The 24706-nt window shown below is 50.5% G+C and overlaps 1 long non-coding RNA gene across 1 annotated transcript in view; it reads left to right on the forward strand.

Moving 5' to 3' along the window:
• Positions 1 to 1875: 1875 nt before the first annotated feature.
• Positions 1876 to 24706, forward strand: part of LOC142444797 (uncharacterized) — a 30111-nt gene continuing 7280 nt past the window's right edge. The window contains exon 1 of the long non-coding RNA XR_012783932.1: positions 1876 to 2015. This is a non-coding gene — a long non-coding RNA (uncharacterized LOC142444797). The remainder of the gene's footprint in view (positions 2016 to 24706) is intronic.

The raw sequence follows: 24706 nt of genomic DNA on the forward strand, positions 1-24706 counted from the left end.
ATAACGCAGTGGGAGCCAGACCAGATGCGGGACGTCCAAACGTCGGCCTTCTCCTTTGCCACTGGATTGCTGCGTGACGGTGGCTGATTTTCCCTGTCAAAGATGTTTCCATGCACCTCTCTCTCCCATTCCACGTCCTCTTTCAAAACGTGGCCGTGCCGCTTCCGCCTCAGGAGGTGGCATCCACCTCGGTTCCCCTTTGAATCTGCAAGGACTTCAGGATGGAGTTGACCCACAGGATACACAGGACGTGATGTTGTGCCGCGCTGGCACAGCCCTTCCCTGGCCCGGCAGCTTCCTCTTCCTTCCTCTGGAATCCAGCCACCGTGTGCCAGAAGCCCACGCCACAAGCAGAGGTCCTGTGCAGATATGCTGGTCCACGGCTCGAGCTGAGCGCCCAGCCACTGGCCACCATCAAGGGTGCCGCTCGGACCCCCTAGTCTAGACAAACTTTCCGAAGATTACAGCCCGGCGGGCATCGTAATCACGTGAAGGACCCCAGGGGAGGATTGTCCAGCTGAGATCAGTCCATGCACAGAACCTTCGGAGACAACAGTAAACTGTTATCTAAGAAACATTTTCAGCCACAGAAATTTTGGCATGGTTTGTTACTCAGCAATAGCTAGCTGGAACCGAAACAAACGGCCCCCAAAGGTACGCCTGAAGCTTGCATGAACCTTGAACACAGGCTGCTGAGTTAGCTAAGTCTTGGATAGCTCCACCCCTCACGGAAGGTCCCGGATAGGCAAGTGTATAGAGACCAGAGTTTGCTGGTGGCTGCCCGCGGTGAGTTGGAGGGAGGAGGACAGGGGGGATTTTGGTTAAGGGTGAAGGGACGGTGTGGAGGTGGATCATGGTGATGGTGGAGTGTGATCCACATAACCGGCCTTGTGGAATTGGACATGTGAATCCTGTTGGCCTGGTAGATGATTGCTTACATATATATTCACATCCACGACCAAAATGTAGGCCCTCGGGCCCCCAGGTGACACCTTGGCATTGATCTTCCTTCTGACCCAAGATATGATTGCTCCAGTTTCCACTGGCTTCTGTTTTAGCACTTGAGGTTTTTCTTTGTTGCCTGGTGTCCAGGTCGTTGGCCCGTGGGTTTGTATTCTGTCTTGATTGTGGGTGATTTCCTGTGTAGGAAACCCAGATTAGGTACACCCATAGAGATGAGAGCTGGCGGAAGATTTACAGGGGCATGACAGGGGAGGCTGGCAGGAAATGGGGAGCCACCACAACGCACCCAAGGAAGAAGCAGCGTTCTGGAATTGGTCGTGGTGAGGGTGGCACACAACGCTTGTGAATGTGCTTAAACTACTGACATGCAGGAGAGTGGACTGGATGTCAGTGAAATTGTTAACAGTAAATACACTACAATTTTTTAAAGTAGCAGGTGGGCTGGGGGCTGGCTGGGCTGGCATGGCCCCCGGTGGGACAACTCCCCGCTGCTCTCTCAGGTCTCATTCTCCAGCAGGCTCCCCCAAGCTGCTTCGCATGGCTGCAGCCAGGATTCAAGAGAGAGACAGGAATGCACACAATCTCTTGAGACGGAGGCTTGGAACGGGCTTGCTGTCACTTTACTTGATATTGTTCAAAGCCAGCATCAAGGCTGGGCCAGAATGAAAAGGGTGGGGAAAACCCCTCCACTTCTTTTTTTTAAAACGTTTTATTAGGGCCTCATACAATCCTTATCACAATCCATACATACATCAATGTGTAAAGCACATTTGTACATTCACTGCCCTCATCATTCTCAAAACATTTGCTCTCCACTTGAGCCCTTTGCATCAGGTCCTCTCTTTTCCCCCTCCCTCCCCACTCCCCACTCCACCCCTCCACTTCCTGATGGGAGGAGTTATGAAGTCATGCCAGAGCGTGAATAACTGGGTGAGGTAGAGAATTGCTTCCATGTCTGCAATCTGTTTGTCACAATCTTTAAGGAGATGATGGAGACATTTGCTGGGGGTTGTGGACATAAGGCCTCTCCTCAGTTTGACGGGCCTCTGGAGGTAAGTCCCCCTTGTGCCGCGTTTTTGACTCTTGGATCCTTTAGGCCTCTGCATAAAGGAAGGGACGGAGGAGGGGCTGTGGGTAGGCTTGGGTTGGCCACTCCACACCTGCCATGTGTACGCCTCCTGTGGTTGCCAGCCAGTGCTGTGGGGCCCCCAAGGACTGTGGTGGTTTCTCAGCGGCCACCATGAAGGGGGTGAGTATGTGGGTGTGGGGAGCTCTGCTCCCCACCTCAACCCGGGCAGCTGGCTCGCTCTTGTGATTTCCTGGAGAGAAAAGTTATGCAGCTTTGAAAAGCATTAAAACAACGTGACATGTGTGGAACAAGACCCTCCTCTTGAGCTTCGGAAAGGAGAAAAGAGTGTCAGAGAAGGTGAGTGTCTACATGAAGTCGTGCAACCCATGACTGTCTCGGCTGACATCAGAACCCCAGTTTGCTAGCCTGCCATTCAGCCCAAAGATGGCGGTCCTACCTTACTGGGCCCAAGAGTATAGAAGGTCACTCTAGCCCAGTGGGTAAAGAGGGAGCTGGACCACTTGGCCATCCTCTTTCCCTTCCAGAAGGATCATTCCAATTCCTTGAACCCTGATCCTCCATGACCCCCACTCCTCAGACACACACACACACACACACACACACACACACACACACCACCCTAACATGAACCCTCCACAGCTCGATCCCCAGAACCACAGGCAGTAATCAGGGCACTGGATGGCCCGGCAGGCTGGACTGCCCGCTTATCTCCTGGGTAGAGCAGGACACCCTAGGGCAGCGGACTCCTAACCGGCAGATGGAACTCCATCTGGGAGCCCAGCCTCCTTTCCCAGGAGAAGGTCTGGTGTGACGTGGAGCCCGCGATCTCCTTGTTCTCCTCCCAGTGTGTTAATTCCACCTCTTTCCAAGTTGATTTTTTAGGACATGCCTATTTTTAGTCCCTTCTAAGTCCTTTCCAGTCTGTTTCCTGCTCGAGTTCTCTATTAGTCACCAGAGAGTGTCTCAGGCAATCTCCGTGTCCCTGCCTGATCCTGGCACCAGGGATGCTAGGGAGACTCGGGGCAGATCCTGGAGGGGAAGTGGGGAGCAGGAAGCAGGCGAGGGTCTGAAAGGGAGGAGGGAAGAGTTCTTGTCCCCCATCACCCGTGGCAAGAAGCCCTGAGTCCTCATGGCTTCCTGCAATGGACGTAACCCTTGGAGACACAGAACTCAATGGAGGCACCTCCATTTGGCCGCATAGTTTTGCCATTACTTGGTGACCTATTTGCATGCAGCTCCCGGCAGAGAATTTCCTCCCAAGCCATATAAGGGAATTCCATTGCACCACAAATTGAGGCTTCTATTTGCAGTCAGTGATAGAGCTCCTTCCCGACTCCCTCCTACTCATCCCTCCATTCCCTCCCTTCCCTGCAGGCGGCCTGGGCTGCTCTGAGCTCCCTCCCAGCTCTGCTCTCTCCTAGCCGACTGGGCCCCATATTGTCCCAGCTTCATCAGCAGGGAGGGTTCCTAATCTGAGCTGAGCTGTTGCATCCACAGCCATGGTCAAATAGAAGAGGAGGGGGCTTTAGGAGTTTAGGCACCGTGGTGGCCTAGAGGGGGAAGACATTTCACTGTGCCCGCAGCTTTGTACTTCCTGTGTCTTTGTGGCTGGGGTGCCCTCGCCTGAAATGCACACCCTGGCTGGGTGGACTCAGTGCCTGCAATCCTCTGGCCACCGCGAGGGCCAAGTCCCCAGGTGAAAGTGGGACAGCTTTCTGACCTCCTTTGGTGGTGACAAAGGAGAGGCAGGTGAAGGGAAGTGCTCTTTGCATGCCATGTCATCAGGTATCCTGCATGGAGAATCTAAAATCTTTGCGAACTGCAGCCTTACCATGCCCCAAGCCCCAAACAAGGGGCTGCATGTGCCTTCAGCAAAGTGCCAGCCAGCCTCGGAGGTGACACCATCTAGACTCTCCTCCTCGGGCGGTGACTTTCTCAGTTCCCAAAGTCAAATGGGCCCAAGTCAGAGCTGCAGGGACCCATGCTGTACCAGCCAGGCAAGAGCACCTTTCTGCCAGGCTGCCCATCCCGGCCTCACCCAGAGAGCTGGCATGCACACCTGTGCCCAAGAGGAAAAATCCCGGCAGGAGGCTCGGTTGCCAGGTAGCTGTACAGGCACAGGCCTCCAGCGCTGCTCCAAAGCTGTGGAAAACACTGACAATCTGGCACAAGTGGGTTTGTTTCTGCTCAGTTTCCATCCTAGGAAATTCATCACTGACTGTCTCCCTGCTGAGCACCCTCAATTACATCCTGGGGGATGTCAGAGCCCAGAAGACATTGTTAGTGATGGCTGGGCCAGGCTCAGCCAGTTCTCAGTTGGCTCGTGCTGATGCTGAGGGGTCCTTGTGGATTGATTTCAGGGGCTAAGACAGGAAGGCCAAGCTGGACCTCCCCAGCTCTGGGACATGATGGTGTATTCTGTATCAGAAAGCATCTGAGGGGACACCCTCACCCAAGCTCCTCTGAAGGTGAAGCTGCCTCTGTCTTCTGTTTGTTGTTCTGTTATGAAAGTTAACACACATGTAGAAAAGTGCATAGACTGCTGTCCACTAAAGTAAATCATTGTAAAGCAAATAGCCATCTAATCACCACTCAGGTCAAGAGGGAAAGGAAAAACCAAAGAAACATGGCCAGCTCACTTGGGGCAATCCCCACCACCCACACTAACTCCCTCTTTCCCTCCCTCCCTGTGTTTCATTGTCCTGGCCCCCTAGCCCCCAGGCACTGGAAAGGTTCAGGGTCACCTCAGCCACAGGGACCTTGCCCGTGACACCCATGCCCAGAGCGGGAGTTGGCCCCCTCAGCTCCCCAGGGGTCACAGGGTGGGGACTGTGCACTCTGGGAAGTAGAGGCCACTCTGTTCTTTGGGATTTTTTTTTACAATAAAAGTAGATTTCAGGGAGAAAAAAAAACAACAAAACATGGCCAGCTCCCCAGAAGAAAGGGTGTCCCTATCTGAGCATCCTCCACCCTGTCTTTCCTTGATGTTTTTGGTATGTACTTCTTTCATGTACTTCTGTACACCCAAGGATGTTTCTAAAGAGGATCGTTTCATCTTGCCTACTTTGAACGTCATACTAAAAGAATCATGTGATGGCGTCATGTGTGTAGCTTGTTTCTTTTAATCCATTCATTCATTTATTAATCATTTTATTGGGAGCTCTGACAGACATTATAACATTCCATAGTTCAATCACATACTTATGAGATTCGCCATATTCCAGGAAGATAAAGAAACTCAGGGGCCAATATGATGTTGGAGTTTCTCAGACCTTTCAGTGGTCTAGGAGATCAAAGTGACAGGATATTTGAAATCAATATGATCGTGGAAAACCCAAGAGGTGGAAGAGTTATAGTCATATTTAATAACGCCCATTACCTTTCTTTAACACAGGAAAAAAGGTAAACAAAGGGGCCTCAAATTCCATTGACAAGATAGCCACCTTGATATTTTTCAAAAGTGGCAGCAGGCTTGTTATTCCTACAGCAAAGTTATTTGTTTGTGGTTTCTACAAAATGAACAAGCTGACTCCTCTTCCTGGGCCTCCTCTCCCATAGAGACGCACTGGTCAAGGTTTGCGATGTATCTTTTTCGCAAAAGATAGCTCATCAGTCAACACAGGAGAACAAAGGACCATTGGAGAGGTGCCCTGCTATCTGTCCCACATCCTGGAAGGGAAGCCAATAGTATTCCTGGCCTGTCCACCGCTCCCCAGAGCTGCCCTGGCTCCAGACAAGCCCTCCGCGATGGACCCGCTGCACAGACCCTGTCCGCACCCCTCCCATCATTCCCCAGGGCATTCCCTCGCGGTGATGCTTTCAGCATGGGGATATTTAAAGAACAAAAACCGTCCTAAAGGAAAGAATTTCTCCCACTGATTGCATGTCTGGGGTTTTAGGACATCGACTCTGTATTTTTTCCAACAGTGATTCATCCAGGGATCATCGGAGACAGCCTGATGGGGAAGATGTCATTCTTTCTTCCCGGGCTTTGGTCAGGGCTGTCGAGCCATATGCTGCTATGTGTTAAGCAGCTTTATTTGTCCCCTTGCCACTTGCTCCAACGCCTATGGAAGAAGACAGTCTACCGCCTGGAGTTTGCATTAGCCTGAAGGACTCCTTTCCTTTAAACATCAACTACATCAACTCACCCTGTCTCCACAGACATGCCTTTGAAGACCAGCATGGCCCTCGGAAGTGTGAGGCTCTCAAACAGTCCCATATGCTCATTCATCATCTAGTTACTGAGGAATTTCCATTTGCACAGCCCTGTCCCGGTGGCCTCATGGTTACGGGTTGAACGGCTAACCACAAGGTCAGCACTGTGAAAGCCCCAGCAGCTCCATGGGAGAAGATGGGGTTTGTACTCCTGTGGAGAGTTACAGTCTCGGAAACCCACAGGGGCAGGGCTACCCTGTTCCATAGGGTTGCTGTGAGTCAGCATCTACTCGATGACAATGAGTTGGTTTTTTTGTTGAAGTGGATTTTCTTTTTTGAGGGGGGAACGGGGAGGGTGGTACTAGACTTTTAGCACATCTGTATTAGGGTTGACAAGTTTTCTTAAGGCAGAGACCAGGAAAGAGGCAGCTCAGGCCTGAGAGACAGATACCTGAGGGTCAATGTTAAGGATTCCTACTCGATTCTGGAGGGAATGAAGATCAGGGTCAAGAACGAGGATGGAAAAGTCCGTGTGGAGGACCTTGAATCCCCAGGTCATCAATATGAACTTCATTTTAAAGGTCAGTGGGAACGATAGAAAAGTTTTGAGGGAGAAAGTATACTTCAGATAATTGAGGAGTGGGAGATTCAAATGAAGGGATTGTTTACAAAGATTTGGGCAGAATGTAGTAAAATTACCAAGCATAATGTTATGCCTCAGAGCAAGCACCCGCAGAACTGTTACTGAGTGGAGCATGCAGGGATGAAGGGAAAGCATGATGGCGGACTCCTGCGAGGATTGCCAAGCCACGTGGCACGAGGGCCGCCTTGAGAGGAACTGTGATCTCTGGATGAAGTTAGTCCACAGTGAGGGGCCAGGAAACGGACCTCCCAACTCCACTCTCCTTCCCCTTCTGATCTCCTGCTGGTGATCCCCATTGCTCAACCCCAGCCACAAGCCAGGGAGCAAGGGAAGCCACGTGGAGGCCCACACCAGCGCAGGTCCACCTCCTGGGGCAAAGAGTGGGGGAGAGACGGGTAAGAATAGCGTTGATGAGGCAGCCAGGAGATGCCCGGCACACACGGTTCGAGCAGAATGGAGATTGAAATCAAAGTAGAGGAAACAGGGCCAGGAAACAAATGTACCTAGCAGTGGTGGAGATGATGTGGAGGAAGGGAAAGTGTTAACAATGTTGAGGAGTCAGAATAGGTATGGCCTGCTGGTCAGGAGGAATGGCAAGAGGGGGTTTCTGGGGTAACCCGGGTACCTGGATGAATGGTGACAGCATTAACAAGGAGGGGAGCACATGTAAGAGAGGAGACTATCGCGGAGGGGCCGAGAGAAACTCTTTCTTCATCACAAAGGCAACTGTGGGTGGAAGGACAGATGGCCTCCTGTGTCCCTACTCTGGACAGAATGACCACATCCCCTAGCATCTTTCTCCTCCCATTTCTCTGACATTTCCCTTTAACACCTGCTGTTCTGCCACCAAGGTGCCATTAAGTCAGTTCTCAGCCATAGAGACCCTGCGTATAACAGAACAAAACGCTACCCAGTCCTGGGCCAGCCGTAAAATTGTTACTATGTGTCAGCCTATTGGTGCAGCCACCGTGTCAATCCATCCTATTTCTGATGACCCTCTGCTGTATTTATTAAGCAAGATCTCCTTCTCCAGAGACTTGTCCCTCTTAAAAACATAGCCAATCAATTGGTTGGCGAGACACAAGCAACATGAAGTCTCTCCATCCTTGCTTCTAAGGACCATTCTGGCTGTACTTCTTCCAAGACAGAGTTGTTCATTGTTCTGGCCATCTGTGAGACTTCCAACATCTGTCACCAACACCGTAAGCCAAATTCATCCATTTTCTTTGAACTTCCTTATTCATTGTTCAACTTCCACATGCCTACCTTGGCAGGCGAAACTATCATGACTTAGGTTAGGTGCACTTTGGTCCTCAAAGCGACAACCTTGCTCTTCACCACTTTCAAGGGTCGTGGTGCTGCAGATGTGCCCGATGCGACGCATTGTTTGGGTTCACGATGGCTGCTTCCATAGGCACCAATTGTGGGTGCAAGCCACAGGAAAGCCTGTTCGCAGCGATCCTTTCTCCAGCTAGCGTGAGGTTCTCTATGGGTCGTCGTACCTGCTTTCAACAGACAGCAGCCCTTAACCCTAACCAGGAGAGCTTACTCAGGATTTTCACTGGCGGAGGTCAGTGTGAAGTGTGTGCCGATTGGTCACGGATAGGCTGAATAGGTGGGTAAGTCGGTAGGTAGGCAGGTAGGCAGGTAGACGAGGTAGATAGAGATAACGGCATGGAGTGGACACCGACTCATGGGCACTCAGTGGACAACCGGATGAGCTGCGTGCTGGCCTGCATCGGCCTCGTGATCCCTTGACCCCGTCCATGGCCGCAACACCCGTGTCCCGAGTGCTACACACTAGGGCTGCTCCCCAGGGTTTCCTGACGGTCATCTTTACAAAATCAGATCACCAGCTCTTTCTCCTCCCGGGCCACTGCGTGTGTGGGGACAGTTAACCTTTGGGGCGGGCCCCCTCACAAACACATGCTAAGACGACAAAGCTACTTCGGAAAGCCTGGAGAGCAGAGTCTCCAAGAAGCCTCCCTAGCAAAACCCCATTGTTCTGCCACCGAGAGCTGCCTACGTGGGGGTGCTCGGGAGATGGTGGCTGGTATGGGGCGGGTGGTTGCTCGGTGAGTTACTCATGGAGCATGGGCTTTTTCACCACGATCCGTTCCTTGAGGCCATGTCACGATGTGGGTTGTGATGATCTCCCCGAGGAACAACATTTGTTCCCCTGGCGGACTGTGCTCCTGAGTCACGATGCATCTGCAGATAGATCATCGCCGTGATCAACAATCTGTCAGAAGCAAAGGCACGAGGCCCTCAATGGACTCCAGGGCCGACACTGCCTTGAAACTCTCCCACCAATCAACCACTTGACTCTCTGTGAGGCCCGGCTGGCCATGCACACTCATTCATTCATTCATTCCGCTCAAGGGCTGGAGGGCTCTTGGGTGGTTCCCTCCCAGCACTACCCCCATTACAGATGATTCACCTTCCACACCAGCCCCGGTAATCTCATCCCCTCGGCCCGCTCCTAGCGCAGGAGTTCTGAGGGGAAGTCTGCTGAGCTGGATCCTGAGAAAGGTTTCCTGGCTCTGAGAAAGAGGCAAAAGAGGAAATAACCTCTGGGTTGCGTGCACAGGCCTCTGGGAGCTGCTGCAGAGGCTCGAAGCCCCCGGAAAAGCCACCCGGATGGGGGCAGATGGCACTGCTGGACTGCTGGAGCTTGCTCTGCCTGTGCTTTCTCTCACGTGAGAGAACGCATTCCCAGAAGCTGACGTAAAGCTTCCTGGCACACGTGTCTTCCACTCATGGCTTGAATGGCGTGTGTGCTTCCTGCCACCTCCCTAACGGAGCCTCGAGCCCCTCCCAGCCATGATCGTCCGTCTCAGGCACTCGCTGGTGCAGCAGAGAGGGTGCTGTGGTGTGGGACTCGGCCCCTCTGCCCATCACAGGGTTGACTTCTCCATCCCTAGGGCCCAGGTTTGCTTCCAGAGTTGCCATGGCCACAGGAAAATCAGCATGCGCCACACAAGCTGAGGCTTAAGACTTGCTTGCACACTAGGCCCTGGCTCTTTCGGCTGCAGGTGGATCCCCAAGACCTGAGGTCGATGGGCCTGAGCTAGCTGGTTGGAAAGGCCATGGAGAAGGATCTAGGCACTCCAACAGCCAGCCAGCCCCAGCTGCCAGCGAGTAAAACCATCTGAGATCACCTTGGTTGAGCTACCAGATAGCTACAGTCACATGAAGAGTCCCAGGTACGACATGTGGCTGCTGCTGCATGTGACACACAAATAGCTAGCAAATGCGCTGACCACTGCCAGGCTGGCACAACCCTCTCAGGTTCATTCACATGTCAGCGCGGAGCCATGTGCGGTGCGTACAGTCAGGTATTAGGAACAGGCCTGGTCTCTGCTTGATCTTAAAAGGGAACACTCCAGTTGCCATGGAAACAGCTCGACTGTGGGGCATCCCGGTGTGTGTCAGAGTAGAGCTGTCCTCCAAGGTTCTCAATGGGTCTGACCTTTCAGAAGTAGTCTGCCTGGCCTTTCTTCAGAGGCACCTCTATGTGGATTCAAACATTTGGTTAATAGCTAAGTTCTTAACTGTCCTGCTCTCCCAGAAGTGCTCTGCTCTCTTGTTGTTCGGTGCCTGGCAGATGGTTCCAGCTCATAGAAACCCCATGTACAACAGAACAGAACCTCACCCAGTCCTGTGCCACTGTGTTAGGCCCGGGTGACTAGAGAAACAAATCCAGCGACACTCACATCTGTGTGCAAGAGAGAGTTTATATCAAAAAGTAATATATCAAGCAAACATCCCAGACCATCAGTCTGATACGAGTCTATTCATCCTTCTTCAGACTCATGCAGCCACACACAGAGATGCACTGCACAATGCAGGAAGATCACAGGCCGGTGGGTGCAAAGTCTTGTAGACAATGGTGGTGGCTGCATCACACGGCTCTCCGTCTCAGAAGGGCTTGACAGCCGGAAGAGGAAAGCAGAGAGAGAGGCCAGCCTCAAAGAGCCATTTAGTCACCCTCTAATCAAGCTGTGACCTTGATTGACAGGCTAAACTCCACCCATACATCCCTACAGGAGACATGTTGGCACAAAAAGCCTATCACAGTCACCCTCATAATTGGCGTTAAGTTTGAGGCCATTGTTGCAGCCACTGTGTCAATCCTTCCCATTGAGGGTCTTCCTCCTCTTCGCTGCCCCTCCACCAAGCTTGATGTCCGTCTCCAGGGACTGGTCTCTCTTGACAAGAAAGTACATGAGATGGAGTCCCACCACCCTTCCCTCTGAGGGACATTCTGCCTGTACTTCTTCCAAGGCAGATTTGTGTGTTCTTTTGGCAATCCATGATACTTTCAATATTCCCCACAGGCACCATCATTCAAAGGCATCCATTCCTCTCCAATTGTCCTCACTCAGTGTCCGACTTTCATATGCCTATGCGACAAGTGGGAATACCCTGGCTCAGGTCGGGCGCACCTGACTCCTCAACCTGACCCCTTGCTCGTCAATACTTTAAGGAGGTCTGTGCAGTACACTTACTGAGGAGCATTTTTTTCTCTTTCTTTTTATTTTTTAATCGTTTTATTAGGAGCTCATACAACTCTTGTCACAATCCACACATACATCATTTGTGTAAAGCATATTTGTACATTCATTGCCCTCATCATTCTCAAAACATTTGCTCTCCACTTAAGCCCTTGGCATCAGCTCCTTGTTTTCCCCTCCCTCCCCGCTCCCCGCTCCCTCATGAACCCTTGATAATTTGTAAATTATTGTTTTGTCATATTCTGCCCTGTCCGACATCTTCCTTCACCACTTTTCTGTTGTCTGTCCCCCAGGGAGGGGGTTATAAGTAGATCCTTGTAATCAGTTCCCCTTTCCAACCCACCCTCCCTCTACCCTCCCAGTATCGCCACTCACACCACCGGTCCTGAAGGAGTCATCCGCCCTGGATTCCTGTGTTTCCAGTTCCTATATGTAAGGTAGAATTGGGTTCATGATAGGGCGGGAGGAAGCATTTAGGAACTAGAGGAAAGTTGTATGTTTCATTGTTGCTACATCGCACACTGACTGGCTTGTCTCCTCCCGGAGACCCTTCTATAAGGGGATGTCCAGTGGCCTACATATGGGCTTTGAGTCTCCACTCCACACTCCCCCACCTCATTCACAATGATATGATTTTTTGTTCTGATGATGCCTGATACCTGATCACACAGGCTGGTGGGCTTTGTTGCTTCTAAGCTAGATGACCACTTGTTTAACTTCAAACCTTTAAGATCCCAGACGCTATATATTTTGGTAGCCGGGCACCACCAGATTTCTTCACCACCTTTGTTTATTCACCCGCTTTGTCTTCAGTGGTTGTGTCGGGAAGGTGAGCATCATAGAATGCCAATTTAATAGAAGAAAGTATTCTTGCATTGAGAGAGTACTTGAGTGGAGGCCCAACATCCATCTGCTACCTTAATACTAAACCTACAAATATATGCACATAGATATATTTTCCCATCATATATAAATATATTTACATATGTACATGCTTTTATTTAGACCTCTATAAATGCCCTTTGTCTCCTACTTCTTTCCTCTATTTCCTTTTTCTCTCCGCTTGTCCCACTATCATACTCAGCCTTCATTTGGGCTTCAGTAATTCCTCTTGGTTACATTACCCTTGATCATGCCCTACCAGGTCTCCTACACCCTTCTCACCACGTCTGGGGTCTTAAATGCTTGAAGAAAAACAAGCAGCCATCTAGCTCAGAAGCAACAAAGCCCACATGGAAGAAGCACACCAGTCTGTGTGATCACGAGGTTCCAAAGGGATCAGTTATCAGGCATCAAAGAATAAAAAATCATAACATTGGGTCCACATCTCCATGATACGATCACTGAGGACAAACAGGTACATAAGCAAATGTGACGAAGAAAGCTGATGGTGCCCGGCTATCAAAAGAGATAGCGTCTGGGGTCTTAAAGGCTTGAAGGTAAACAAGTGGTCATCTAGTTCAGAAGCAACAAAGCCCACATGGAAGAAGCACACCAGCTTGTGCGATCACAAAGTGTCGAAGGGATCAGGTATAAGGCATCATCAGAACAAAAAATCTTACCATAATGAATGAAGGGGGAAGTGCAGAGTGGAGACCCAAAGCCCATTTGTCAGCCACTGGATATCCCCTTGCAGAGGGGTCTAGGGGAGGAGATGAGTCAGTCAGGGTGCGATGTAGCACCAATGAAGAATACAGCTTTCCTCCAGTTCCTAAATGCTTCCTCCTCCCCCCTCCTCCACACTATCATGATCTGAATTCTACCTTGCACGTCTGGCTAGACCAGAGGATGTACACTGGTGCAGATGGGAGCTGGAGGCACAGGGAATCCAGGGTGGATGATACCTTCAGGACCAGGGGTGTGAGTGGTGATACTGGGAGGGTAGAGGGAGAGTGGGTTGGAAAGAGGGAACCGATTATAAGGATCTGCATGTGACCTCCTCCCTGGGGGACGGACAACAGAAAAAAAGGGGTTGAAGGGAGACGTCGGACAGGGAAAGATATGACAAAATAATAATGTATAAATTATCAAGGTCTCATGAGGGAGGGCGAGCAAGGAGGGAGGGGAAAAAAAGAGGACCTGATGCAAAGGGCTTAAGTGGAGAGCAAATGCTTTGAAAATGATGAGGGCAATGAATGTACAGATGTGCTTTATACAATTGATGTATGTATGGATTGTGATAAGAGTTGTATGAGCCCCTAATAAAACATTTAAAATAAAATGAAGAAACAGCAAAAAAAATAATAATACCACACACAATAAGAAAGAAATTTTGTAGTTAGTTCAAGGATTGTTTGTTGGCCTTTAGGAGTGTTTTCCAGTGCAGTCTGTTTGGGCACCAAGCCCTGGCCCCAAAGTCCACCTTCGGCATTCCCTGGAGACCTCACTGCTTCGTTCCCTTGCTGTTCTGTTCACCTCCTTAGCGCCTTGCCTTGGTGTGGCGGGATCAGTTTGGGTGCAATTCCCACACTCTGTCTCTGGTGTTGTCCCCTCTAGGGCTATGGGTCAGTGAAGGACATCATGTCTTATAGTGGGGCCGGCCATGTGGTCCTCTCTGTGGACTGGCTGCTCTAACGGGGAACACCGTCATCACGGCCTGGTGGGCCAGGATGTGCTCCACTCTCTCCTCCTCGCCCTTCATCTACTCCTATGTGCTCCAATCAGATATGTCCCTCTCCTGGAGCTGCAGATCCTGCACCATCCTTTGAAATACATTCTTCTATGGGGAGGGGCAAGTGTCCATCTAGTAGTTGGGGCCGGCCCCTCAGACCTCTCCACTGGTTCCCTACTCCACGCCGGCATGTTGCATTCACATCTTGAAGCACTGGGTTGAAGTCTGGTCCCTCTTTCCCTGTGGAGACACAAACAATACCCTCCCTTGGGTGGGTAGTGCCCTGTGCCCCCACTACCCATTTCTTTTTTATTATTGTTTTCTCTTTTCACTGAGGAACATTTATATGACCATGTACTGAGGGCATTAACCTGAATGAGAATGTTAAATTGTTACCACTGTCTTCTGGATGAGAAACAAAGTAACAATTTCTCAGAGGAAACAAAGAAATTACCAAATGTGGCAAATTACTTTTTCCAAAAGATGGCTGTATCAACACTTCCTGTCTGAGCTGCAGTAACAGAACCTGTCACTCCCCATCAGAAAGGAATTCTGTTTGGTTTTTGTTGCTCTTGTCTTGCAGAAGTGGGTTTCCATCCCCTCCCTTGGCTCTGGGTAGGTCTCTAATTTGATTGTGATTCATAAAAAGAAGCACTGCTGGTTCTGCCAGGTGAGCATTGCACGGTTCACCACAGGTCGGGGTTCAAACACACCCGCTGCTCCCATGAGAACTCGGGAATCCGAGATAGGGTCCCCATGAGTTGGAATCGACTCACTGCAGTGGGTTTAGTTTTGTCTGGGTTTTCAAAATCGAATGTGGCAGAAGAAAAGCTACATAACTTCCGAGGCCAAGGAACAAAAGATGCTCTTGGCGGGGCACTTATCTTTGGAACCCTGAGCCTCTGTGCAAGAAGCCAGGCTGTGCTGAGGCCGCCATGCTGTGAGGACGGATGCCCAGGACGCACGGCTGGGCCCTGTGCGAATGTGCCAGCCGTCAGCAGGGTGATACTAGCCTTCTGCTGGTGAGTCACTCCCAGTCCACAGCGCCTTCCACTCAAGACCCACATAAGCTGAAACACAGATAAGCCGCCAGGCATGCCGTGCCCAAGCCACCGTGAGTGAGCATAGTACATGGTGGGCGGACGTCACTAAGTCGGCGAGTGCTTTGTCACACAGCAGTGCTAGCGGGACACCTGAGGCCGCACAACCAGGTGACAGGAAGAGGGGTGGAGTCAGACTTTGCACCCCGTCTCTAAGTATGACTCAGAGCCTGAGCCCTTACCCATGATGCCCCTCACCGAGTTTCTCAGGGTCACGTTGGTGAGCCTTTCACTCCAAAGATCCCTCACTCAGCGTCCTCCCCAGAATAGAAACGTGGCTTCTCTGCCACCACGTCTTCTTCAAACTTCTCCATGCCCCATCTGCTGGACTCAGAGAACAGAAACACTGCCTTCCCTGCTGCTGCCAGGCCACCACCCTCCAGGGGAAGGTCAGCCCAAAAGTTCAGCCTTCAGAGCCGGGCCCATCTTCCTTGATTTCTGTTCCTGCTGCGCAGATTGCTGGCCTCCCCGTTGCATTCTCAGGCACACGAGAGGGGCACAAGGCAGAGTGAGTTCTCTGTCCGTTTCCTACTGTTGCTGTGACAAGTGACCACAGACTCCGAGGCTACAAATATCCTAAAATTATTATTTTACAGATCTATTTTTCACTAGTTTTATTGATTTAAAACTCGCATCGCATATACCGCCATAGGGAAGTTGCTTTTAAAAGAGTAGTAGATACATCATCACCATCCGTTCTAGTGCACCCTCCCCGTCCCCCTCCCATATTCATCATTTGCTCCTCAATTCCCTCAGCCCGCTCCATTCCCCCCCACACACACACACGCACCCACAGAGCCCTGACAAGCTGTGGCATCAGGCGCTGTCTCTGCATCTGCTCTTCTGACACACAGTAGAGGCGGCTTATTACAGTGGCACTCCTACTCTGACCAATGCAATACGACGCTACAGACGTGCACTTGGAGATTTCCCTAAGCGTGTTTCATAGTTTTCTATGGTGTCTCACCTTAGAAGTAAACATGGCGTTTACTCTTAACCTGGGCCTGTGGCAAAGATGCTCCGTGAGCAATGGGGTCACTAGACAAGCACAACATCAGAAAGCTAAGATTTTGTTCCTCGGCTCCAGCCAGCACTCTGGATTTGATTTGTTTCTGTGTTTTGTGCTGTCTGGCTGCACGAGAGGGTGACACGAGCAAAGAGCCGCAGGTGGAACGGCTCCACTTTGTAACCTGCTGCAATCGGAAACAGAACAAGCCAAACCTCCAACCCACAGAGCTCGCCCAAAGGCGTCATGACAGAACGGGGCAACACCAGCGAATGCTTTGGAGAGTTTCTCTCCGGATTCAGTTATAGCCTGTCTACATCTCAAAGCATCACAGCGGATCCACCGCAAAATCGTCTGGTTTCCATGACACCCAAAGGTGGCGGGTAACAGAGAATAGGATAGTAGCCTGTCGTGAAGCTGTTGGAATAGGAACGTTGTCGTCCTGGGGGCTGTGGAGAGAAGGGAGGTCCTCGGCAAGGTGGGCTGACACAGGGGATGATGCAACAGGATCATAAGCACGATTGTGAGGCTGGTGCAGCACTGGGCAGTGCTCTGTCCTGTTGTGCACGGGGTCTCTGAGCCAGAATCGATGGCTCCTAACACCCACAAAGAAGTCGGTGTGTACGTGTGTGTGTGTGTGTGTGTGTGTGTGTGTGTGTGTAAGGAGGAGAGGGGTGAGCAGAAAGAACCTGTGGATTAGATACTTATCACCTCTCTTCCAGCATGGTCCTTCTAAGCAAGTGAGCCAAGGACCCCAGGTTGGATGAGCATATATCTGCCTAGAGCAGGGGTTCTCAGCCTTCCTCATGCTGTGACCCTTTACTACAGTTCCTCATGTGGTGGTGACCCCCGACCATAACATTATTTCCATTGCTACTTCATCACTGTCATTTTGCTACTGTGATGAATCCAGTAACCCCTGTGAAAGGGTCCTTCAACCCCTTTGGGGTTGAGAACTGCTGGGCTAGAATAAGAGCTGAGGATTTCTGGGCTTGTCTATCAACAGCAGAGCCTGGGGCCCCCTAGAAGTTGAGCTGCATGAGCACTGAAGGAGAGGCTGGGGAGACCCTGGGGTCTCAGAGCAGTTTCTACTACGCATGCTGAGAGTTTATTGTGCCAGCCTGGACGATAAACACAAGTGGGATTAATTGAAGGACTGAGAGATAAGTGGCTCGGTGAGCCTCGCCTTTCTTGTCTCTCGCTCTTTAATCATCAGACCAGTGTGTAGCTGCCTTGCTTGCTCTGTGCCTCAATTTAAAGGGCCCACTACCCGTGGGGCACCTAGCCTATGGACTGTGTCGCTGTAAGTTGAGGTCCCTTTAAGACCACATGAATGAAATTTACATCTCCGGAGCTGAGGACTGATGGTGACCTGGCTGACAGTTGGTGACCTGCCTTGCTGTTTTCTGCCTGTGCTGGGATAGCCTAGCTCTCTCTCTCTCTCTCTCTCTCTCTCTCTCTCTCTCTCTCTCTACAGAGGACTACCTGACAGCTCTCAAGACTTGAAGGACTGCCAGTGTCTCACAACTCTCTCACGGGAGTGAGTCGCACTGAGTCATTTGTACTGCTTTATAATTTAACTGTTCATTTCTTGTATTATATATCTATCTGTTTATAACTTAACTGTTCATTTCTTGTATTAAATATCTGTTTATAATTTAACTGTTCATTTCTTGTGTTATATATCTATCTTTATAAATATATAGATATAGATATACATACAATTATCAGCAATCTGGTTTTCTCTCTCTCGAGAACCCTGTCTAACACACATGTATTATGGGAGATGGAGTTTGGACGCCAGTAGGGCCTTGGGTGGAGAGTGAGATCTGAAGGGGCCCCTGACAGCTAAGCCCCCAAAGGGGCAGAAGGTTCTGGAAGCTCTGCTGTAACAAAGGCAAGGTAAAGGCATGTGAGAAGTGACCCCCTGGGGAACAGGACTTGAGGCAAAACCAGTTTCTCCCAGGTCATCCTGGGTAGCCCACACCCTGCCAGGCAGGGACAACCCAGCAGGGAGGAAGGCCCTCACATCAGCAAAGCAGCTATGTTGTCTCCAGCGTGGTGCAGTGAATGCCCTGGCATATCGGCCTGGTTCTGTTGGGAGCAGCCCTCGGCGATGGGCATTTCTAATCCTCATTTTAGAGAGATAAGAGCTGAGTCTCAGAAAGACTGTGAAAATATGCCTTGAAAATGCAGAGCCATTCCCAGCAGAACTGGGAGTCCAGCATCGGCTGTCCAGAACCAAGTCCAAGAATGCAGACCCCTGCGGAGGGGCACCAGCTGCCTGGTCAGGTGGCACACATGCCACCCTGGGCTGGAGTCCTCCCGCCCTGACGTGGCTCTGACTGAAACAGCCCTGTGAGGGAAACCTGGTGGCCTTCAGCACCACAAGCCAGCTATAAATGTTCCCAGCGGGCGAGACCCCAGACCTTGGCAGGGGAGGACAGAGACATCGGAGGGAGCTGTTCAGCCAGGGACACAGAGTGCGCCGTGTACTCACCTCTGACACTGGTCTGGCAGAGGACAATGTGCTCCCTTCTCCACCGGCCTCCAGGACCTCAGATTTCACAGACCCAGTGATGCTGGAACTGCCCCGGCCCTTTCTCAGGACACACCGAACCTCTCTCATTGTTTACCCAACAAGGGTTGCTAAGAGATCCCCAGGATGGATCACTGTGCTATGGTCCAAGTGGGGAAACTGAGGCACCTGAACTGGGAATCAGGAGCTGCGAGCACTGATTAGCTGGTAAGGCATTGTCCCAAGCAGATCCACTCATGTCTGGCACGTACGTGGTCATGAGCGGGAATTGAGCCACGATAACCTTAGAAAGGCAGCAAAAAAGAGGTGGGCCTTCAGGGAAATGGACAGACGCAGTGGCTGCAACAGGCTCAAGCACGGGGACAATGAATGGGGAGGACCCGGCAGTGCTCCTTCTGCTGTGCTCAGGGTCCCTGAAGGTGGGAGCCAACTTGACGGGCCCTAGCAGCAACAGCGACCACCATACAGTAGTGGTGGGAACATCTTCCCAACCAAATTCCAGCTTCCCCTCCAGGGGGGCTCTGCCAGCTGTGGGCGGAATGCGCAGTGCGGAGTAGGTGGTACTGGGGGTGGGTGGATGGGCAGTGCGCGGAACTCCGATGCCAGAGGTTCTGCAGAAACCCCTATCCACTCTCTAAATCCAGCAGTTCTCCCGCCCCAAGAGATGCCCACACGTACCTGGAATGGGCTGCTCTCCCTCGGGACTGTGAGGGGCCTCTCCTGCCCAGTTTTTCTCTGCTTGCGCAGGGCCGGGAGGTATTTCACTCTGACCCTTCTTCTAGCCATGGTCTTCATAACTCCCATCAAATGGCCTTGGCAGGGGTCCTCAGACTTTTTAAACAGGGGGCCAGTTCACTGTCCCTCAGACTCGTTGGAGGGCTGGACTATAGTTAAAAAAAAAAAAACTATGAACAAATTCCTATGCACACTGCACATATCTTATTTTGAAGTAAAAAAAACAAGCGGGGTAAAAACACCCGGCGGGCCAGATAAATGTCCTCGGCGGGCCTCATGTGGCCCGCGGACCATAGTTTGAGGACCCCTGCTGTAGAGTCTGAATAAGAAGGTAGAGGAAACACTGATCGGATGATGGAATTCAGCTGTGAGTTGACTGTTCACAGAGTTAATTGTGATGGCCATGCTACCTGCTATGAAACGGGTCCTTTCAGAAGTGGGGAGTGGGGGGGTTTGACTATCAGCAAGAGACAAGTCGTGAGTGGAGTATGACCTTTGAACTCTGAGATCCCTGTGGATTGAACCTCCTTGATCCAGAAGACAGCTGTGACCCCAGATGAGTCTGGGCCCGTGACTGAGGGGTGGACTTCCCAGCCTACAGAGCAAGGAAATCTGGGAGCTTCGGGGCAGGGGCTGGCTTGTGGAGTGGGAGGCTCCAGGTACTTAATTGATAACTGAGCATCTTTGGGCTGAGGCTAAAGGTTGAGTGGTGGGTGCTTGGGGCCTTTATTGGCAACCCTAAAAGAGCTTTTCAACATTGCATGAGGCCAATGAACTGTGTATCTGAGAGGCCAAAGCCGGAGGAAGGGCACCTATGGGCACGGCTGAATAATTGCATCCTGAGCCAGGGTAGCCTAGTAACCTCTTAATAAATCCCACAATCATAGAGCCGATCTTGAAGGTCTAGGTGGCCATTGCAATGGGTTTTCGAGCTGGGCTGTAGCAGGGACAGTTGGTCGCGTGGGGCACGGCTGACTTTAACCTCCTGGACATCTGCTTTGGGGGGATGCCGTTGTAGAGTTTAATTTTCCCTTCCTCGTACATAGCTGGAGGAGGTCAGATGCCACCCCACATTATTTTTTTCTACAGCTTATTTCTACATGTTGATGTTGGTGACCATGTATGATTGTAATACAGCTGTTTCTCCCAAGGAACATTGACTGCCGAATCCCAGCAGCTCGGCCAGTGTTCTTCCAGGGCGGAGACCCAGCTTATTGTTTTCTTTAATAAAGTTGTGCAAATACATTTCTCCTCCTACAAATTCCTCCCTCCTTCTATCTGTAAGGAGAAGTGGGGGAGAAAAGACCATTGCAGAGTCTGGAACAAGCGATAACTGAGGAAATGAATGGATGAAATGAGTAGGTCCGAATTAAGCAATGAATCTCTGGGCCCCTCACTCCTCTCACCCCTCCCTGTTACCTGCAAAATAAAACCCACAAATCATCTGTGCTTCATTCAAATAACCGCTCAGTAACCCCAACCCGCTGGTAAGATATGCGGGGGCCCAGGTCGTAGCAGAAGCTAAGGACCAACCATATGCCAGATGGCCCAAGGCAGCCACCTGGAAGCCTGCTGATTTCTCAAGCCCTTTTGTGTGGCTCCCTCCTGGGCCCCTTAGGGCACACCTCCAAAGCAGCAGAGAGGGCGTTTCTGATGTGCAACTGGGACAAAACCGTGCAGGTGTAGGGAAGTTAGAATCCACACAGCGAGTCAGACATCGGACATTCCTGTGGTGAGGCAGCCCCTAAGCCCGGGGGAGGGGGTGCTTAGCAGGTAGAATCCCAGATGCACTCCCTCTCCCCAACCTTAACCATCAACACACACACACACACACACACACACGCGCGCGCACACACGCGCACACGCACGCACGCGCGCACACGCGCACACACACACACAATACTTGTGTATTTGTTTTCTCTCCCCATAGACAAGAAAACCATCTTTAACTTAAACGTGTGTCTTAAACTATGAGAACAGATCTATTTTCAAGTCAGACTCTGGTAGCAACCCCTAGGGCGTATTAGTCTCCCAACTCCTGTCCCCACCCTTCCCCAGGTGAGAAGCCTGCCCTTGAAAGAGAGGCTGGTGGTTTTCTCTGTAGGGCGGCACCACACAGCGTCCTGCCTTCAGTTCCACACCCCTCACCCTGGCCCTAGAAGATGTGGGAGAGGAAGACTACGGGCAAGCTTTAGCAGCCCCTACTTTGGGTTGCTCTTCACTGAAAGGACACCCTCGTGGTGTAGGGGGTTAAGAGTCCGGCTGCTAACCACAAAGTCAGCAGTTAGAAACCACCAGCTGATCCTCAGGAGGAAAACGAGGCTCTCTACTCTCATAAAGAGTCAACACCTGGGAAGCCCATAGGGGCAGTTCTACCCTGTCCTATAGGGTCTCTACGAGTCGGAATCGACTTGATGGCAGTGAGTTTTTGAGCTCCCTGGACATAGAGGGGGCTGTCTTGCGAGGGCATGACCTCCCTGCCACTGGAAATACCCAAACATCCATCCATTTACTCTGTCAACATGCATGGAGGGCTGTGGGTGCCGTAGATCTAACAGTGATAGGGACCAGGCAAGGTCCTTCCTGACAGGGAGTTTACTTTCTATTAGCACACACACACACACACACACACACACACACAACTCAGCCAGAAGGAAAAATCATGTCCTGATACATGCTAACACATGAACAGGCATTGAAAACATGATGCTGAATGAAATAAGCCTGTCCTTGAAGGACAAATATCATATGGACCCACTTACATGAAATAGGCAGATGCACGAGGACCAAAGTTTATTCTGAGCGATCCAGGAAGGGAGGGGGGAGGGGAAGTCACAGCTGCGGAGGCACAGGGTTTCTGTTGGGGGGGACTGGGGTCAAGGGTCGTGGTGTGGTTGCACAACAGGAAGAACAGAATCAATGTCACTGGATGTACAGGTCAGACATGCTGAATTGGCAACTGTCTGAATGCTTTATTACATGTATTATTTTGTCTATACATCTGTGTTTGTGTGTGTGCAGTATAGATGAGGTTACGTTAAAAAATCAAATATAATACGACCAAACATGATCCCCAAATACAACACAATTCCCATCCAAAGCCCAACTTCATTCATGAAAGCAATGGAAACACTAATTGGCAACTTCATATGGAGAGGGAAGAGGCCTGGGATAAGCAAAGAACTCAGAAAGATGACCACAGAAGGAGGCCTTGCTCAGCCCAAACTCAAAACCTGCTACACAGCCCCAGTAGTCAAAACAGCCACGTCCTTGTACCATGCTAGATACACAGACCAACGCAACAGGATGTAAATCAGAGCTTCCACCTACAGGCAACTGATTTTAGACAAAGGACCATAAAAACATTGAATAGTGATGGATACCCTTTTTAACAAGCGGTGCTGGAAAAAATTGGATCTTCATCTGCAGAAGAATGAAACTGGACCCATACCTTACCCCAGGCACACAAAAAATGAACTCAAGATAGATTAGAAAATTAAATGTATATCCCAGAGTGATCAGAATCATCAATGAGAAAATTGAAACAAATTTAAGGCCCCATTGAAGGGCGTACATGGACTACCACATACACTAGAGAGAGCACACACAGTGGAAGGCAAAATAGATGCCGGGGCACTATCAAAAATCAGACACTTCTGCACTTCAAAAGGCTTCATTAAAGGAGTAAAACAAGAGAGCACAGATGGGAAAAATCTAGAATGACACAACAGACTAATCACGAAAATCTAGAAATTCTGCAACACCTCAATAAGCAGGAAAAAAGACAATCCAATTAAAACGTGTCCAAAGGACACGAATAGACTATTCTCCAGGGACAACACTTGAATGACTTGCAAACACACGAGGAAATGCTCGCCCGGGAGGAGCAGATCAAAACAAAGATGAGGAATCTATCACCTTATACCCACAATGCTAGCCCAATGCCCCAACCAGAGGACAACAAAATGCTAGAGAGTGTGCCGAGAGATTGGAACTCATACACTGCTGCTAGGCTTGTAAATAGGTACAACCATCGTGGAAAGGGGATATGGCAAAGCCTAACCAACTGGGAATAGAAACAGCACGCAACAAGTAGGAGAATTCAACAGGTTCGCAATGGTTTGACAGGACTGATACCTAAGTTTTTCTTGAGTTTGGTGAACTGGTTGCTAAAATGGTACTTATAATCAGGGTTTTCTCTAAGTTGGTGGGTTGGCAGCCACCCAGTGGGAAAACCACAAATTTATATTATTTACTCTTTTTGAAGGTTCATCTGAAAACAACGGCACAGTCTAACCACCCATAGTAATGTTCATTCCATTCCATAGGTATAAAAAATTAAAGCGCTATGAGGGGTAGCCCCTTCCCTCAAAAAAGGGATTTTTCCCAAAGATATGTGTTAAAAAATTTTTTTTACAAAACAATCTTATCTTCGAAGCACTCTCCACTACACTGAATACATTTGTCAAATCTGCGATTCCATTTTCAAACAGTTTTCAAATTTATCGGTCTGGACGGCTGACAGCACCTCCCTCACTTTATTCCTCGCCTCTTCCACGTGGTCAAATTCTGTCCTTTCATGTCCTTCTTCATTCGCGCAAACAAAAGACGTCCCAGAGAGTGTACTGCTAAATGGACAGGCGTCAAGACGAAGGCACGCCCCTGCTCTCAGGGCATGTAATCTTGTGAGCAACGAGATAGAGAGCCTGCCGGGTGCTCATGAACCGCATCTCACCCCCTTTCCACGCACATCGTCAAGACCCCTTCCACAGAGGAGACCGCGCCTCCGCGGGGAGGGAGAGAGCGCCATTCGGTTGCTGCCCTACAACATTGTGCAAGGGTCACCCCCAAATCCACAGACACTCATACCAGAGTGATAAGCGAACCACCTAGAAATTCAAGCCATGGTGGGAGGAGGGGAGCGTGTACATCTCAGAGGTGATTACATTTCTATTGGTGGGTAAACGGGGTGGAGCATCCTCCCATGGGGTGGGGAACATATATAGAACCCCAGGGGAAAATACACCCAGCACTATGTTGCTACTTGGACACTTTTGAGCTAGTGTCTATCTAGCCCTTGGTGACTCAGGCCAGGTGCTATAGACCATAAGAACTTTAGACTTTGTCCTTCTCACGCTCTTGGCCTTCATAGGCCACACCAGAACGATTCGATGTTGAAACGCCACTAAGGGACCTGTGCTTTACCGCAAACTCACTGCAGCAGATTTAAGGAACTGACATACTCCCTTGGACTAAAGTCTGACATACTCTACTGTTATAGACTTTGGTTTGGGGACCTCCTGCTCTGAGTGTGCCCATGAATGGTGGCCTGGGTTACCATATA

The sequence above is a fragment of the Tenrec ecaudatus genome, chromosome 4 (assembly GCF_050624435.1).
Source record: "Tenrec ecaudatus isolate mTenEca1 chromosome 4, mTenEca1.hap1, whole genome shotgun sequence".
In the NCBI taxonomy this organism is placed as follows: domain Eukaryota; kingdom Metazoa; phylum Chordata; class Mammalia; order Afrosoricida; family Tenrecidae; genus Tenrec; species Tenrec ecaudatus.